Genomic DNA, 16061 nt, shown 5'->3' with positions numbered 1-16061 from the left:
GCCCCCATTTTTAGGTTTTTTTATCCTTAGTTTAGTGGATAAAAATAAGTGTTTTAATTAGTAAAACTCCCTGAATCATCTGTCCAGATTTACATTTATCTAGCTTTTTTTTTTTTTTTAAAGCATTTTGGCAAATCATTTACTTTTATCTTTCCATCCAAGAAAGTTTAATCATTAGAGCAAGAGATGAATCTCTGAAGAAAGAAGGAATGTTAAAATATTTAACCGTTCATACGTAACCAGAAAGGAGGATTTTTTTGGTTATTTATTCCTTTATTATGTGTTTAAAGGCAAACTTTGTTTCATACTCAACATGTTTTTAAGAAGCCTAAGTCATAACTGTGTCAGTGAAAAAAAATTTCAGAAAGTTTATTAGATGTTCCAGGCATGAGGAATACAAAGATGATTAGCATTCAGATAGCCTGTGATTTATCAGTTTTAAAGCTTACTCCTGAATGTAGGTCAGTGATTTATCTCAAGAGACCCGGTGACCTTGAAAAAATTCAAGAATATTTAGATTGGAGTACGGTTTTACTTTGAATCAGATTATGGTATCTGCTGGCAAAGTTTGAAATTTAACTCCAGCTCTAGGAGACATTGTAAATACTCAGAACAAAAGAGGGGACTCGAGGTGAGTAACCAGCAGATCTCTGAGCGTGAGAAAAATTCATTTCTGTGATGTGAGGAGAAAGAGATCACAGTGATGATCTTCAGAGGAACTAGTTTCTAGGTTTTGGAAAAATAGTTCAGATCTTTGAATTTGCTGTAGAATTCCTCCCAGGAACAATATCTAGCATTCCTTTATTTGGTAACCTTATTTCCAAAAAAGTTTACAATCAAATGGGAAGTTAGTAGAAAACAGAATTCGCTTTATAGAGATCTAAAATATGATCCTGGAGTGCATTCTTCTGAGAAAAATGAAGATAACTGTACTCGTGTGTGGTATTGGGACTATAAACCTAAACCTATAAAAGCTAAAAAAATCATAAGCATTCTCAATGTGGTAATTGTCCACTGTCAAACAGTAGTTCAGAGTTACCTGCAGGATTTTTGCAAACTCTAAATACCTTGGCCCTGCCTCAGACTTAATTGAATCTAAATCTTAACCCCTGTGTAGACACTACTGTCCTGATGCAGAACTTCTGAGACTATTTGCGTGCACGTTGTTGAATCAGGATTAAGAGGAGAGGAGAATAAGTAAGAGCCAGATAGGTTAGTGACATTGGGACTCTTCTCACTGGAAACTGACTTGGATCTAATGACCCTAGGTTATGATTTGCTTGGTTTCAACTGCGCTTTCTTTAAAAGGGAGTATTTTATTTATTTATTTGTTTGTTTATTTATATTTTTTGCCTGCTTTGGGTCTTCGTTGCTGCATGCGGGCTTTCTCTAGTTGCGGTGAGTGGGGGCTACTCTTCGTGTGGTGCACAGGCTTCTCATTGCAGTGGCCTCTCTTGTTGTGGAGCACGGGCGCATGGGCTTCAGTAGTTGTGGCGCGAGGGCCTAGTAGTTGTGGCTTGCGGGCTCTAGAGAGCAGGCTCAGTAGTTGTGGCACCTGGGCTTAGTTGCTCCACAGCATGTGGGATCTTCCTGGACCAGGGCTCGAACCCATGTCCCCTGCATTGGCAGGCAGATTCTTAACCATTGTGCCACCAGGGAAGTCCCTAAAAGGGAGTATTATTAATGTTGGACATACCTTCAAATGAACCATCCTTTTTAAAATAGTGGTTTCTAATAGATTTGTTAGTATTTTCTGGGAAGAAATTCTGAGTTTCTCAGGCAGATCAAGAACTGTTCTAATTATTTGTATATCTTTGCTCTTATAGAGCATGTTTTGAAAACTGATTGTTAAGGTTATTGGAGCTGAGAGAAGATACTATATAAGTTAGATTTTTTTGGTAAAAGTTTTAAGTGCTACATTTGAAGTAAGATACTAATTTTGCAAAAAAGTTGAAAAAATGAAGCAAAGTTCCCATAGTAATGCTATCTTTGCCCTCACACAGCTGTATTATTACCTCATTGGACTGTGTGATTAATGCTTTTTCCTGATAACCATAGAAGCACATAGGATTCTTTCTGTATCACTGGGTATGAACTTTAGTGCTGCTTTCCCAGTAAGCTGTGTAAATATGTGGTCTCAATATGTATCTCCAGTTTGACCTTTATACTTTCTATTCCTGCCAGAATTTGTCCTTGCTCTGGTATCTTGCTACATATGTTGCAAACTCTTTCCCATCCCCCCACCCCCTGCCAGAAATGTCATTGCTATGAAATTTGTCATTTTGTCTCTCCATTCCTTACATTCTGCAGTATATTCCCCCCCATGTAATTCAAGCCGTTCACGTTCTCTCAGTTCAGTTTCTAACTATATAAGCTTATTGGGTTTCTTTGTTTTGTTTTGCAAAATTAAAATATACTACTTGCTAAATGCTTTTCTTATTAGCTCCATGTCTCCTTTGAAGCCAGCCCTTACTCTGAGATAAAATAAATATTTGACACTGACTTGTTTTCATATTTCTTCCAACAACTCCTCTTGTTCTTCTTGCTCATTTAAGGGCATGGCCTTAATGTAGGTCATTAGCTCTTCCCTTCTCTCCCTCTCTCCAACATTTACTATGTCAGGGACTCTAACTGAACACCTAATATATACTAGGCACTACCCTACCACTGGGAATATAGCAGAAAATGAAGCTGGCGAAGTCTCTACCTTCAGGGACCTTATAGTCTTGTGGGAGGAGAGATCAGTATATAAATATGTAGTATGTGAGAGGGTGATGAGTGCTATGGGAAAAAAGAATAATTAAGGGGACAGGGGGTGCTAGGGAAAACGGTTTGTGAATGTGTAGGTTTCCTATTTTATGTAGGGGAGGTCAATAGGTAGAGACCTAGCCATGTGGTTATCTAGGGCAGGAGTATCTATGCAAAGGTGACAGCAAATACAAAGGCCCTGAGGCTGGATGGGAAGCCTTCAAGATGTGTTCCAGGAACAGCAAAGATGCCACTGTTGGCTGGTGCACAGCGAAGGAGTAGTAAAAGCTGGAGTCAGAAGTAATGAGAGGCTTGAGTCTTGAGGCCCTTGTAGGCTTTTTACTCTTGATGAGATGGGAAGTCAGTGTAGAGTAGGGTTTGTTTGATCACATCAGAGTAGTGATGGGATCAGACTTCGTTTTAAAAGGGTTACTTGGGCTGCTATATGGGAGTAAAGGAGGATGCAAAAAGACCATTTAGGAGATTAATACAGTAATTCAAGTTTGAGATCATGATAGTGTGGACCAGGACTGTGGAGCTGGGAGGAATTGTTAGTACTTTGGGTATCTACTTTGAAGGTAGATCTGAGAGGATTTTTTGGTAGAGTTAAAGATGACTCTCTTACTGAGATGAAGAAGGCTGCCAGAGAAGCACTTTTGATGGGAAAATGGGGAGTTGAGTTGTGGACATGTTAAATTTGAGATCCTATTATATTAGATAAGGGCACCAAAAGTTTTTCAGTAATCATGTTTCTTTGGAATTAGCTATTTGCTTGGTTAAAAACAACAAAAATAGTGATCAACTTATACATAATTGTAAGTTTAACTTTTTTTCCCCCTTACAACTCTTTCTTCCTACTGATGAGGATCATTTTGTTGTTGTTGTTGGAGAGCATGCTGTGGTATTGTTATCAAAAATATCCATGTGGTAAATTTGAGAGCCATGTTAGTGTTTTGCTCTTTGGTGTGAATGCTATTTGACAGAGTATAAGGGTCTAAATTCAAAATTATTTTCCCTCAGAAACTTTGTCTAACAGGAGTTCCAAAAAGAGAAAGCAGAAAAAAATGGAAGGAGGGTCAAAGTAATAATGAAAATTTCCGTTGTTAAAGGCTGAGATTTTCCTTTTTTGAATTGAATTTAATTTTTTTATACAGGTTCTTATTAGTTATCTATTTTATACATATTAGTATATAATTATCTATTTTGTACGTATTAGTGTATATATGTCAATCCCACTCTCCCAATTCATACCACCCACCCCCCTCACCCCTGCTTCCCCCACTTGGTGTCCATACGTTTGTTCTCTACATCTGTGTCTCTATTTCTGCCTTGCAAAACGGTTCAGCTGTACCATTTTTCTAGATTCCACATACATGCGTTAATATACGATACTTGTTTTTCTCTTTCTGGCTTACTTCACGCTGTATGACAGTGTCTAGGTCCATCCACGTCTCTGCAAATGACCCTGTTTCGTTCCTTTTTATGGCTGAGTAATATTCCATTCTATATATGTACCATATCTTCTTTATCCATTTGTCTGTCGATGGGCATTTAGGTTGCTTCCATGACCTGGCTATTGTGAATAGTGCTGCAGTGAACATTGGGGTGTATGTGTCTTTTTGAATTATGGTTTTCTCTGGGTATATGCCCAGCAGTGGGATTGCTGGCTCATATGGTAATTCAATTTTTAGTTTTTTAAGGAACCTCCATACTGTTCTCCATAGTGGCTGTATCAATTTACTTTCCCTCCAACAGTGCAAGAGGGTTCCCTTTTCTCCACACCCTCTCCAGCGTTTGTTGTATGTAGATTTTCTGATGGTGCCCATTCTAACTGGTGTGAGGTGATAACCTCATTGTAGTTTTGTTTTGCATTTCTCTAATAATTAGTGATGTTGAGCAGCTTTTCATGTGCTTCTTGGCCATCTGTATGTCCTCTTGGGAGAAATGTCTATTTAGGTCTTCTGCCCATTTTTGGATTGGGTTGTTTGTTTTTTTAATATTGAGCTGCATGAGCTGTTTATATATTTTGGAGATTAATCCTTTGTCCATTGATTTGTTTGCAAATATTTTTTCCCATTCTGAGGGTTGTCTTTTCGTCTTGTTTGTAGTTTCCTTTGCTTTGTGAAAGCTTTTAAGTTTCATTGTGTCCCATTTGTTTATTTCTGTTTTTATTTCCATTACTCTAGGAGGTGAATCAAAAAAGATCTTGCTGTGATATATGTCAAAGAGTTTTATAGTGCCTGGTCTTACATTTAGGTCTCTAATCCATTTTGAGTTTATTTTTGTGTATGGTGTTAGGGAGTGTTCTAATTTCATTCTTTTACATGTAGCTGTCCAATTTTCCCAGCACCACTTATTGAAGAGACTGTCTTTTCTCCGTTGTATATCCTTGCCTCCTTTGTCATAGATTAGTTGACCATAGGTGCGTGGGTTTATCTCTGGGCTTTCTATCCTGTTCCATTGATCTATATTTCTGTTTTTGTGCCAGTACCATATTGTCTTGATTACTGTAGCTTTGTAGTATAGTCTGAAGTCAGGGAGTCTGATTCTTTCAGCTCCGTTTTTTTCCGTCAAGACTGCTTTGGCTATTCGGGGACTTTTGTGTCTCCATACAACTTTTAAGATTTATTGTTCTAGTTCTGTAAAAAATGCCATTGGTAATTTGATAGGGATTGCATTGAATCTGTAGATTGCTTTGGGTAGTATAGTCATTTTCACAATATTGATTCTTCCAATCCAAGAACATGGTATATCTATCTCTCCATCTGTTGGTATCATCTTTAATTTCTTTCATCAGTGTCTTATAGTTTTCTGCATACAGGTCTTTTGTCTCCCTAGGTAGGTTTATTCCTAGGTATTTTATTCTTTTTGTTGCAATGGTAAATGGGAGTGTTTCCATAATTTCTCTTTCAGATTTTTCATCATTAGTGTATAGGAATGCAGGAGATTCCTGTGCATTAATTTTGTATCCTGCAACTTTACCAGATTCATTGATTAGCTCTAGTAGTTTTCTGGTGGCAATTTTAGGATTCTCTATGTATAGTATCATGTCATCTGCAAACAGTGACAGTTTTACTTGTTCTTTTCCAATTTGTATTCCTTTTATTTCTTTTTCTTCTCTGATTGCCGTGGCTAGGACTTCCAAAACTATGTTGAATAATAGTGGTGAGAGTGGACATCCTTGTCTTGTTCCTGATCTTATAGGAAATGCTTTCAGTTTTTCACCATTGAGAATGATGTTTGCTGTGGGTTTGTCATATGTGGCCTTTATTATGTTGAGGTATGTTCCCTCTATGCCCAGTTTCTGGAGAGTTTTTATCATAAATGGGTGCTGAATTTTGTCAAAAGCTTTTTCTGCATCTATTGAGATGATCATATGGTTTTTCTTCTTCAGTTTGTTAGTATGGTGTATCACATTGATTTGCGTACATTGAAGAATCCTTGCATTCCTGGGATAAATGCCACTTGATTATTGTGTATGATCCTTTTAATGTGTTGTTGGATTCTGTTTGCTAGTATTTTGTTGAGTATTTTTCATCTATATTCATCAGTGATATTGGTCTGTAATTTTCTTTTTTTGTAGTATCTTTGTCTGGTTTTGGTATCAGGGTGATGGTGGCCTCATAGAATGAGTTTGGGAGTGTTCCTTCCTCTGCAATTTTTTGGAAGAGTTTGAGAAGGATGGGTGTTAGCTCTTTTCTAAATGTTTGATAGAATTCACCTGTGAAACCATCTGGTCCTGTAGTTTTGTTTGTTGGAAGATTTTTAATCACAGTTTCAATTTCATTACTTGTGCTTGGTCTGTTCATGTTTTTTGGTTCTTCCTGGTTTAGTCTTGGAAGCTTATACCTTTCTAAGAATTTACGCATTTCTTCATGGTTGTCCATTTTATTGACATAGAGTTGCTTATAGTAGTGTCTTAGGATGCTTTGTATTTCTGTGTTGTCCATTGCAACTTCTCCTTCTTTATTTCTAATTTTATTGATTTGAGTCCTCTCCCTCTTTTTCTTGACAAGTCTGGGTAAAGGTTTATCAATTTTGTTTATCTTCTCAAAGAACCAGCTTTTAGTTTTATTGATCTTTGCTATTGTTTTCTTTGTTTCTGTTTCATTTATTTCTGCTCTGACTTTATGATTTCTTTCCTTCTGTTAACTTTGGGTTTTATTTGTTCTTCGTTCTCTTGTTCCTTTAGGTGTAAGGTTAGATTGTTTATTTGAGATGTTTTTTGTTTCTTGGGGTGAGATTGAATTGCTATAAACTTCCCTCTTAGAGCTGCTTTTGCTGCATCCCATAGGTTTTGGATTGTCATGTTTTCGTTGTCATTTGCTTCTAGGTAGTTTTTGATTTCCTCTTTGATTTCTTCAGTGATCTCTTGCTTATTTAGTAATGTATTGTTTAGCCTCCATGTGTTTGTGTTTTTAATGTTTTTTTCCCCTGTAATTGATTTCTAATCTCATAGTATTGTGGTTGGAAAAGATGCTTGATATGATTTGAATTTTCTTAAATGTACTGAGGCTTGATTTGTGACCCAAGGTGTGATCTATCCTGGAGAATGTTCCATGTGCACTTGAAAAGAAAGTGTAATCTGCTGTTTTCAGATGGAATGTCCTACAAATGTCAGTTAAATCTGTCTGGTGTATTGTGTCATTTAAAGGTTGTGTTTCCTTATTAATTTTCTGTCTGGATGATTTGTCCACTGGTGTAAGTGAGGTGTTAAAGTCCCCCAGCATTACTGTGTTACTGTCGATTTCCTCTTTTATAGCTGTTAGCAGTTGCCTTATGTATTGAGGTGCTCCTGTGTTGGGTGCATATGTATTTATAATTGTTATATCTTCTTGGATTGATCCCTTGATCATTATGTAGTGTCCTTCCTTGTCTCTTGTAACATTCTTTATTTTAAAGTCTATTTTATCTGATATGAGTATAGCTATTCCAGGTTTCTTTTGATTTCCATTTGCATGGAATATCTTTTTCCATCCCCTCACTTTCAGTCTGTATGTGTCCCTAGGTCTGATGTGGGTCTCTTGTAGACAGCATATATATGGATCTTGTTTTTGTATCCATTCAGCCAGTCTGTGTCTTTTGCTTGAGGCATTTAATCCATTCACGTTTAAGGTAATTATTGATATGTATGTTCCTATGACTATTTTCTTAATTGTTTTGGTTTGTTTTTGTAGGTCCTTTTCTTCTCTTGTGTTTCCCACTTAGAGAAGTTCCTTTAGCATTTGTTGTAGAGCTGGTTTGGTGGTGCTGAATTCTCTTAGCTTTTGCTTGTCTGTAAAGCTTTTGATTTGTCCATCAAATCTGAATGAGATCCTTGCTGGGTAGAGTCATCTTGATTGTAGGTTCTTCCCTTTCATCATTTTAAATATATCATGCCACTCCCTCTGGCTTGTGGAGTTTTTGCTGAGAAATCATTTGTTAACCTTATGGGAGTTCCTTTGTATGTTGTTTGTTGTTTTTCCCTTGTTGCTTTTAGTAATTTTTCTTTGTCTTTAATTTCTGTCTTGATTACTGTGTGTCTCAGCATGTTTCTCTCTGGGTTTACCCTGCCTGGGACTCTTTGTGCTTCCTGGACTTTGGTGGCTATTTCCTTTCCCATTTTAGGGGAGTTTTCAACTATAATGTCTTCAAATATTTTCTCGGGTCCTTTCTCTCTCTCTCCTCCTTCTGTGACCCCTATAATGCGAATGTTGGTGCGTTTAATCTTGTCCCAGAGGTCTCTTAGGCTGTCTTCATTTCTTTTCATTCTTTTTTCCTTATATGTTCCACGGCAATGAATTTCACCATTCTGTCTTCCAGGTCACTTACCCATTCTTCTGCCTCAGTTATTCTGCTGTTGATTCCTTCTGGAGTATTTTTCATTTCAGTTATTGTATTGTTCATCTCTGTTCTTTAATTCTTCTAGGTCTTTGTTAAACGTTTCTTGCATCTTCTTGATCTTTGCCTCCGTCCTTTTTCCGAAGTCCTGGATCACCTTCACTGTCATTATTCTGAATTCTTTTTGTGGAAGGTTGCCTATCTCCACTTCATTTAATTATTTTTCTGGGGTTTTATCTTGTTCCTTCATCTGGTACATAGCCCTCTGCCTTTTCATTTTGTCTATCTTTCTGTGAATGTGGTTTTCGTTCCACAGGCTGCAGGATTGTAGTTCTTCTTGCTTCTGCTGTCTGCCCTCTGGTGGATGAGGCTGTCTAAGAGCAAGCTTCCCTTCCTGATGGGAGGGACTGGTGGTGGGTAGAGCTGGGTGTTGCTCTGGTGGGCAGAGCTCAGTAAAACTTTAATCTGCTTGACTGCTGATGGGTGGGGCTGGGTTCCCTCCTTGTTGGTTGTTTGGCCTGAGGCGACCCAGCACTGGAGGCTACAGGCTCTTTGGTGGGGCCAATGGTGGACTTCGGGAGGGCTTGTGCCAAGGAGTACTTCCCACAACTTCTGCTGCCAGTGTCCTTGTCCCTGCGGTGAGCCACAGCCACCCCCTGCCTCTGCAGGAGACCCTCCAACACTACCAGGTAGGTCTGGTTCAGTCTCCTACGGGGTCACTGCTCCTTCCCCTTGGTCCTGATGCGCACACTACTTTGTGTGTGCCCTCCAAGAGCAGAGTCTCTGTTTCCCCCAGTCCTGTCAAAGTCCTGAAATCAAATCACACTAGCCTTCAAAATCTGATTCTCTGGGAATTCCTCCTCCTGTTGCCGGACCCCCAGGTTGGGAAGCCTGATGTGGGGCTCAGAACCTTCACTCCGGTGGGTGGACTTCTGTGGTATAAGTGTTCTGCAGTTTGTGAGTCACCCACCCAGCAGTTATGGGATTTGATTTCATTGTGATTGCACCCCTTCTACTATCTCATTGTGACTTCTCCTTTGTCTTTGGATGTGGGGTATCTTCTTTGGTGAGTTCCAGTGTCTTCCTGTTCATGATTGTTCAATAGTTAGTTGTGATTCCGGTTCTCTCGGAAGAGGGAGTGAGCTCATGTCCCTCTACTCTGCCATCTTGAACCAGTCTCCTCAAGACTGAGATTTTCAAAGTCAGTGGACCCACACCAAATAACAAGGTAAATGAGGTAAGATAAAATTTGTTACCATACAAGATAAACTATCATAACTCAGCAGATTAAAAAAAATGCTTCCAAAAGAAATTTCACACCAGGTTCCCTAGTTAAGGAGAGTGAGATAGCCAGATTTTCTTAACATCTCTGGATGCTACAAATCAATGAGGGGATGCCTTCAAAACGGTAAATGAAGCGTCAGGGTTGGAGAGTAAAATTTTAGATAGGGTGACCAGAGAAGGCCTTTTAAATAAAAATCTGAGGGACGTGAGGTAGCTAGATATCTAGATATGTAGATATCTAGGAGATGAGTGAGCATCCTAGGCAGAGCGAACACAAGTGCAGAGATCCAGAGGCAGCACTGTTCTTAGTGTTTAATGACAGCAAGGGAGCCAGTGTGACAGCAGCAAAGAGAGCAAACGGTGAGTAGTAGGGGATGAAGTCAAGGGGTAAGGGGCTCAGATCATGTAACCGCTTGTGTATCATGATGAAGACTAGCTTTTACTGAATGAGATGAAAATCCATTTGAAGGGTTTGAGCAGAGTGGTGATATAATCTGCTGTGCACTTTAGCACCTAGAGTGATTCTTTTCTGTTAAGAAATGACTGGGCGACAGGAGCAAGGGCAGTGAGGAGGTTACTGTAGTAATCCAGGGAGAGTCCACAATGGCTTGGATCAGAGTGATGACAGTAAAGATGATGAAAGGTAGTTGAATTTGGAATCTTTCTTTGAAGGTGGAGTTGGCAGGATTGCTGTCACATCAGATGTGGGGGAGGAGGGAAAGGGGAAGAGAGAAACAGAGAGAGAGAGGTCAAATCACATGTGAAATTAAGGTTTTTTGGCCTAAGTAATTCCTGAATGAAATGACCACAAACTGAATTGCATAAGGCATGGGGGTGGGGCAGCAATATTTGAAGCTTACCTTTAGACATGACTTCAAACCGTTTGATCTTTGCCAGTCTGAAAAGTGAAGAAAAAAAAATCTCATTTTAATTTTCATTCTTCTTACTATGAGTGAAATTTAACATTTGCATTTTCTTTATTGTGACTCATCTGTTTTAATTAGTTAATTTGGAGAGGCATTTATCTCTTGGGTGGTTCTTTTTCTTTTGATTTGTAGGGATCCTTTTTATAAATTAAGAAATTAGCCCTTTGTGATATTTGTTGCGAAAATCACTCTGCCCCAGTTGTTTTTGTTTTTAAAACTTGCTCATGGTGTTTTTGTGCAATTCAGATTTTTTGTTGTTGTTGTTGTATTATTGAGTTAATCAGTCTTTTACAGTGTCAGTTTAGGTCATACTTAGGCTTTCACCCTAATATCATTAAAAAAAACTATATATATTTTTGCTAGTACTTTTGTGTTTTTATTTGCATTTAAATCTTCAATCCATCTGGATGTTAAATGAAATGAAAAGCTGTCCTAGATGATGGGCTTGTTGAAGGGATGCTCTGGGAAGTCAGGATGTTACTGCAGAGTCTCAGTGCTTACCAGATAGAGAAGGTCTCAAGAAGAGCTTCAGCAAAAGACACAGTAACAGGGACTAGCCTTTTCTCAGACTTCTTATTGTTATCCTCATTTGGGATGATTTGATTGGCTGTTACCAGTATAGCTCAGGACAGTAGTTCCCAGACTTTAAAAAAAAAAAAAAAAAAATTATTTATTTATTTATTTACTTATTGATTGATTGATTGATTGGCTGGCTGCATTGGGTCTTCGTTGCTGCGTGCGGGCTTTCTCTAGTTGTGGTGAATGGGGGCTACTCTCCGTTGCGGCTGCGGGCTTCTCATTGCCGTGGCTTCTCTTGTTGTGGAGCATGGGCTCTAGGTGTGCAGGCTTAAGTAGTTGTGGCATGCAGGCTCAGTAGTTGTGGCTCGTGGGCTCTAGAGCACAGGCTCAGTAGTTGCATCGCACGGGCTTAGTTCCTCCACTGGCATGTGTCATCTTCCCGGCCCAGGGCTTGAACCTGTGTCCCCTGCATTGGCAGGCAGATTCTTAACCACTGTGTCACCAGGGAAGCCCTAGTAGTTCTCAGACTTTTGGGCTGAATCAGCATCATCTGAAGGGCTTGTTAAAATACAGACTACTAAGCCCCACCTCCAGAGTTTTATTCTCTAGGCTTGGTGTGTAGCCTGGGAGCTTTCATTTCTAACAAGGTCTCAGGTGATACTGCTGGTCCGGGGCAACATTTTGTCATAGGGGATCAGGACTTAAGGTCTGGAATCAGAAGGTTTGAAGTCAAATCCCTGTTCTGGTATTTAGTAGCTCTGTGATTTGGAGTAGGGTTTTGTTTCGTTTCGTTTCCTGTCTCCTCTCCTTCCCCCACAAGCCAGATTTTCCTTTCCTTGAACCAGGGTGTATATTTCTTTCTGTTTTTTTTTTTTTTTTTAATATTTATTTTATTTATTTATTTAGGCTGTCCGGGTCTTAGTTGCAGCACGTGGGATCTTTGTTGCCGCATGCAGGATCTTTTAGTTGCGGCATGCTGGCTTCCTAGTTGCAGCATTCGGGCTTCTTAGTTGCAGCATGCATGCGGGATCTAGTTTCCTGACCAGGGATTGAGCCCAGGCCCCCTGCATTGGGAGCACGGAATCTTACCCACTGGACCACCAGGGAAGTCCCGGGGTGTGTATTTCTTAAAGCTGTGAGGAGACTAAAAGAAATACTGTATTTGAAGTCGTTAGCATATCCTTGAAACATGGTAATTGCCACTAATAAAGTTGCTGATGCTTTTATCGAGCTCTCTTTTTGGTTATAGTGCCAGTGCTATCCAATAAGAATATAATATGAGCAACATGTAATTGAAAATTTTCTGGTAGCCATATTTTAAAAAGTAAGCAAAACAAAACAAACAAGGTGCAATTAACTTTATTTTAATCCAATATATATGAAATATTACAAAATATAATCAATATAAAATTATTAATGAGATATTTTACATTCTTTTCTTCATAACAAGTCTTTGAAATTTGGTGTGTATTTTATACTTATAGCACATCTCAATTCAGACTGAACAAATTCCAAGTGCCTAATAGCCACATGTGGCCAGTGACACCTATTTTAGACAGTGCCAGTCTAACCAGAACTCCTCTTCACCTGGTCTTCCTGGCCTCTTCATTATGTCTAGCCTTACTTCAGGTACTGATTCTTGGTCTAATTAGTTATAGACTTGGAAGTGAAGCTTGTTGTTTCACTTGATGTGGAAAGAATGATTCTGGTCATGACAAGTGTCCTTGAGCTGGGTATAGGCTTTTTAGTCTCTTAAGAGATGAACTGGGGACAAGAGTTTGTATTCCTGAGAATCAGTTTCCACCAAGGATAGCTGGCTTCATTAGAACCCAATGTCTTGTAAGTTCTGCAGGCTTGAGTATTTCTCGCTGAAAGAGTGGCTGTGGGAACCGTCAGAGTTACAAGGAATAGCCCTGATTCTTAAAAGCATGTCTTGTCATTGGTTTCTAGAACTCAGCCCCTTCTGTGTGTCTGTGGAGGCTCTTCCTTGTGAAGGAAGATCCCCTTAGGACTTGTGATTGGGTTTTTTTTTTTTTTTTAAATAGGTCTTTATTGGAGTATAATTGCTTCACAATACTGTGTTAGTTTCTGTTACACAGCAAAGCCATATGCATACACTTGTCCCCATATCCCCTCCCTCTTGAGCCTCCCTCCCATCCTCCCTATCCCTCCCCTCTAGGTCATCGCAAAGCACCAAGCATATCTCCCTATGCTATGCTGCTGCTTCCCACCAGCCAACTGTTTTACATTCGGTAGTGTATATATGTCGATGCTACTCTCACTTTGCCTCAGCTTCGCCCTCCCACCCCGTGTCATCAAGTCCATTCTCTATGCCTATCTCTTTATTCCTGCCCTGCAACTAGGTTCATCAGTACCATTTTTTTTTTAAAGATTCCATATATATGCAGCATACCGTATTTGGTTTTTCTCTTTCTGACCTACCTCACTCTGTATGACAGACACTAGGTCCATCCACCTCACTACAAATAACTCAATTTTGTTTCTTTTTTTTTTTTTAAACACCTTTATTGGAGTATAATTGCTTGACAATGGTGTGTTAGTTTCTGCTTTATAACAAAGTGTATCAGCTATACCTATACATATATCTTCATATCTCTTCCCTCTTGCGTCTCCCTCCCTCCCACCCTTCCTATCCCACCCCTCTAGGTGGTCAGAAAGCACTGAGCTGATCTCCCTGTGCTGTGCGGCTGCTTCTCACTAGCTATCGATTTTACATTTGGTAGTGTATGTATGTCCATGCCACTCTCTCACTTTGTCCAAGCTTACCCTTCTCCCTCCCCGTGTCCTCAAGTCCATTCTCTAGTAGGTCTGTGTCTTTACTCCTGTCCTGCCCCTAGGTTCTTTGCAACCATTTTTTTTTTTTTAGATTCCATATATATATGTTAGCATACAGTATTTGTTTTCCTCTTTCTGACTTACTTCATTCTGTATGACAGACTCTAGGTCCATCCACCTCACTACAAATAACTCAATTTCGTTTCTTTTTATGGCTGAGTAATATTCCATTGTATATATGTGCCACATCTTCTTTATCCATTCATCTGTCGATGGACACTTAGGTTGCTTCCAGGTCCTGGCTGTGGTAAATAGAGCTGCAATGAACATTGTGGTACATGACTCTTTTTGAACTACGGTTTTCTCAGGGTATATGCCCAGTAGTGGGATTGCTGGGTCGTATGGTAGTTCTACTTTTAGTTCTTTAAGGACCCTCCATACTGTTCTCCATAGTGGCTGTATCAATTTACATTCCCACCAACAGTGCAAGAGGGTTCCCTTTTCTCCACACCCTCTCCAGCATTTATTGTTTGTAGATTTTTTTGATGATGGCCATTCTGACTGGTGTGAGGTGATACCTCATTGTAGTTTTGATTTGCATTTCTCTAATGATTACTGATGTTGAGCATCCTTTCATATGTTTGTTGGCAATCTGTATATCTTCTTTGGAGAAATGTCTATTTAGGTCTTCTGCCCATTTTTGGATTGGGTTGTTTGTTTTTTTGATATTGAGCTCCATGAGCTATTTATATATTTTCGAAATTAATCCTTTGTTGTTTCATTTGGAAATATTTTCTCCCATTCTGAGGGTTGTCTTTTTGTCTTCTTTGTGGTTTCCTTTGCTGTGCAAAAGCTTTTAAGTTTAATTAAGTCCCATTTAAAAATTTTTGTTTTTCTTTATGTTACTCTAGGAGGTGGGTCAAAAAAGATCTTGCTGTGGTTTATGTCAGAGTGTTTTTCCTATGTTTTCCTCTAAAAGTTTTATAGTGTCTGGCCTTACATTTAAGTGTTTAATCCATTTTGAGTTTATTTTTGTGTATGGTGTTAGGGAGTGTTCTAATTTCATTCTTTTACATGTAGCTGTCCAGTTTTCCCAGCACCACTTATTGAAGAGACTGTCTTCTCTCCATTGTATTTCTTGCCTCCTTTGTCATAAATTAGTTGACCATAGGTGCGTGGGTTTATCTATGGGCATTCTATCCTGTACCATTGATCTATATTTCTGTTTTTGTGCCACTACCATAGTGTCTTGATTACTGTAGCTTTGTGGTATAGTTTGAAGTCATGGAGTCTGATTCCTCCAACTCCGTTTTTCTTTCTCAAGATTACTTTGGCTATTCGGGGTCTTTTGTGTTTCCATACGAATTGTAAGGTTTTTTGTTCTAATTCTGTGAAGAATGGCTTTGGTAGTTTGATAGGGATTGCATTGAATCTGTAGATTGCTTTGGGTAATATAGTCATTTTCACAATATTGATTCTTCCAATCCAAGAGCATGGTATATTTCTCCATCTGTTTATGTCATCTTTAATTTCTTTCATCAGTGTTTTGTAGTTTTCTGAGTACAAGTCTTTCACCTCCTTAGGCAGGTTTATTCCTAGGTATTTTATTCTTTTTGTTGCAATGGTAGATGGGAGTGTTTCCTTAATTTCTCTTTCTGATTTTTTATTTATGGGGTATAGGAATGCCAGAGATTTCTGTGCAATAATTTTCTATCCTGCAACCTTACCAAATTCATTGAGTAGTTCTAGTAGTTTTCTGGTGGCATCTTTAGGGTTTTCTATGTATAGTATCATGGCATCAGTAAATAGTGACAGTTTTACTTCTTCTTTTCCAATTTGTATTCCTTTTATTTCTTTTTCTTCTCTGATTGCTGTGGCTAGGACTTCCAAAACTATGTTGAATAATAGTGGTGAGAGTGGACATCCTTGTCTTGTTGCTGATCCTATGGGAAATGCTTTCAGTTTTTC

The 16061-nt window shown here is 38.9% G+C and overlaps 1 protein-coding gene across 2 annotated transcripts in view; it reads left to right on the top strand.

The window, feature by feature from the left end:
* Nucleotides 1-16061, top strand: part of ZFAND3 (zinc finger AN1-type containing 3) — a 329704-nt gene that overhangs the window by 156461 nt on the left and 157182 nt on the right. The gene's annotated exons all lie outside the window — the stretch shown is intronic.

This window comes from Balaenoptera physalus (assembly GCF_965194825.1).
Source record: "Balaenoptera physalus genome assembly, chromosome: 11".
Lineage (NCBI taxonomy): Eukaryota > Metazoa > Chordata > Mammalia > Artiodactyla > Balaenopteridae > Balaenoptera > Balaenoptera physalus.
The sequence above is the reverse complement of the archived record's forward strand: the minus strand, read 5'-3'. Positions and strand labels throughout refer to the sequence as shown.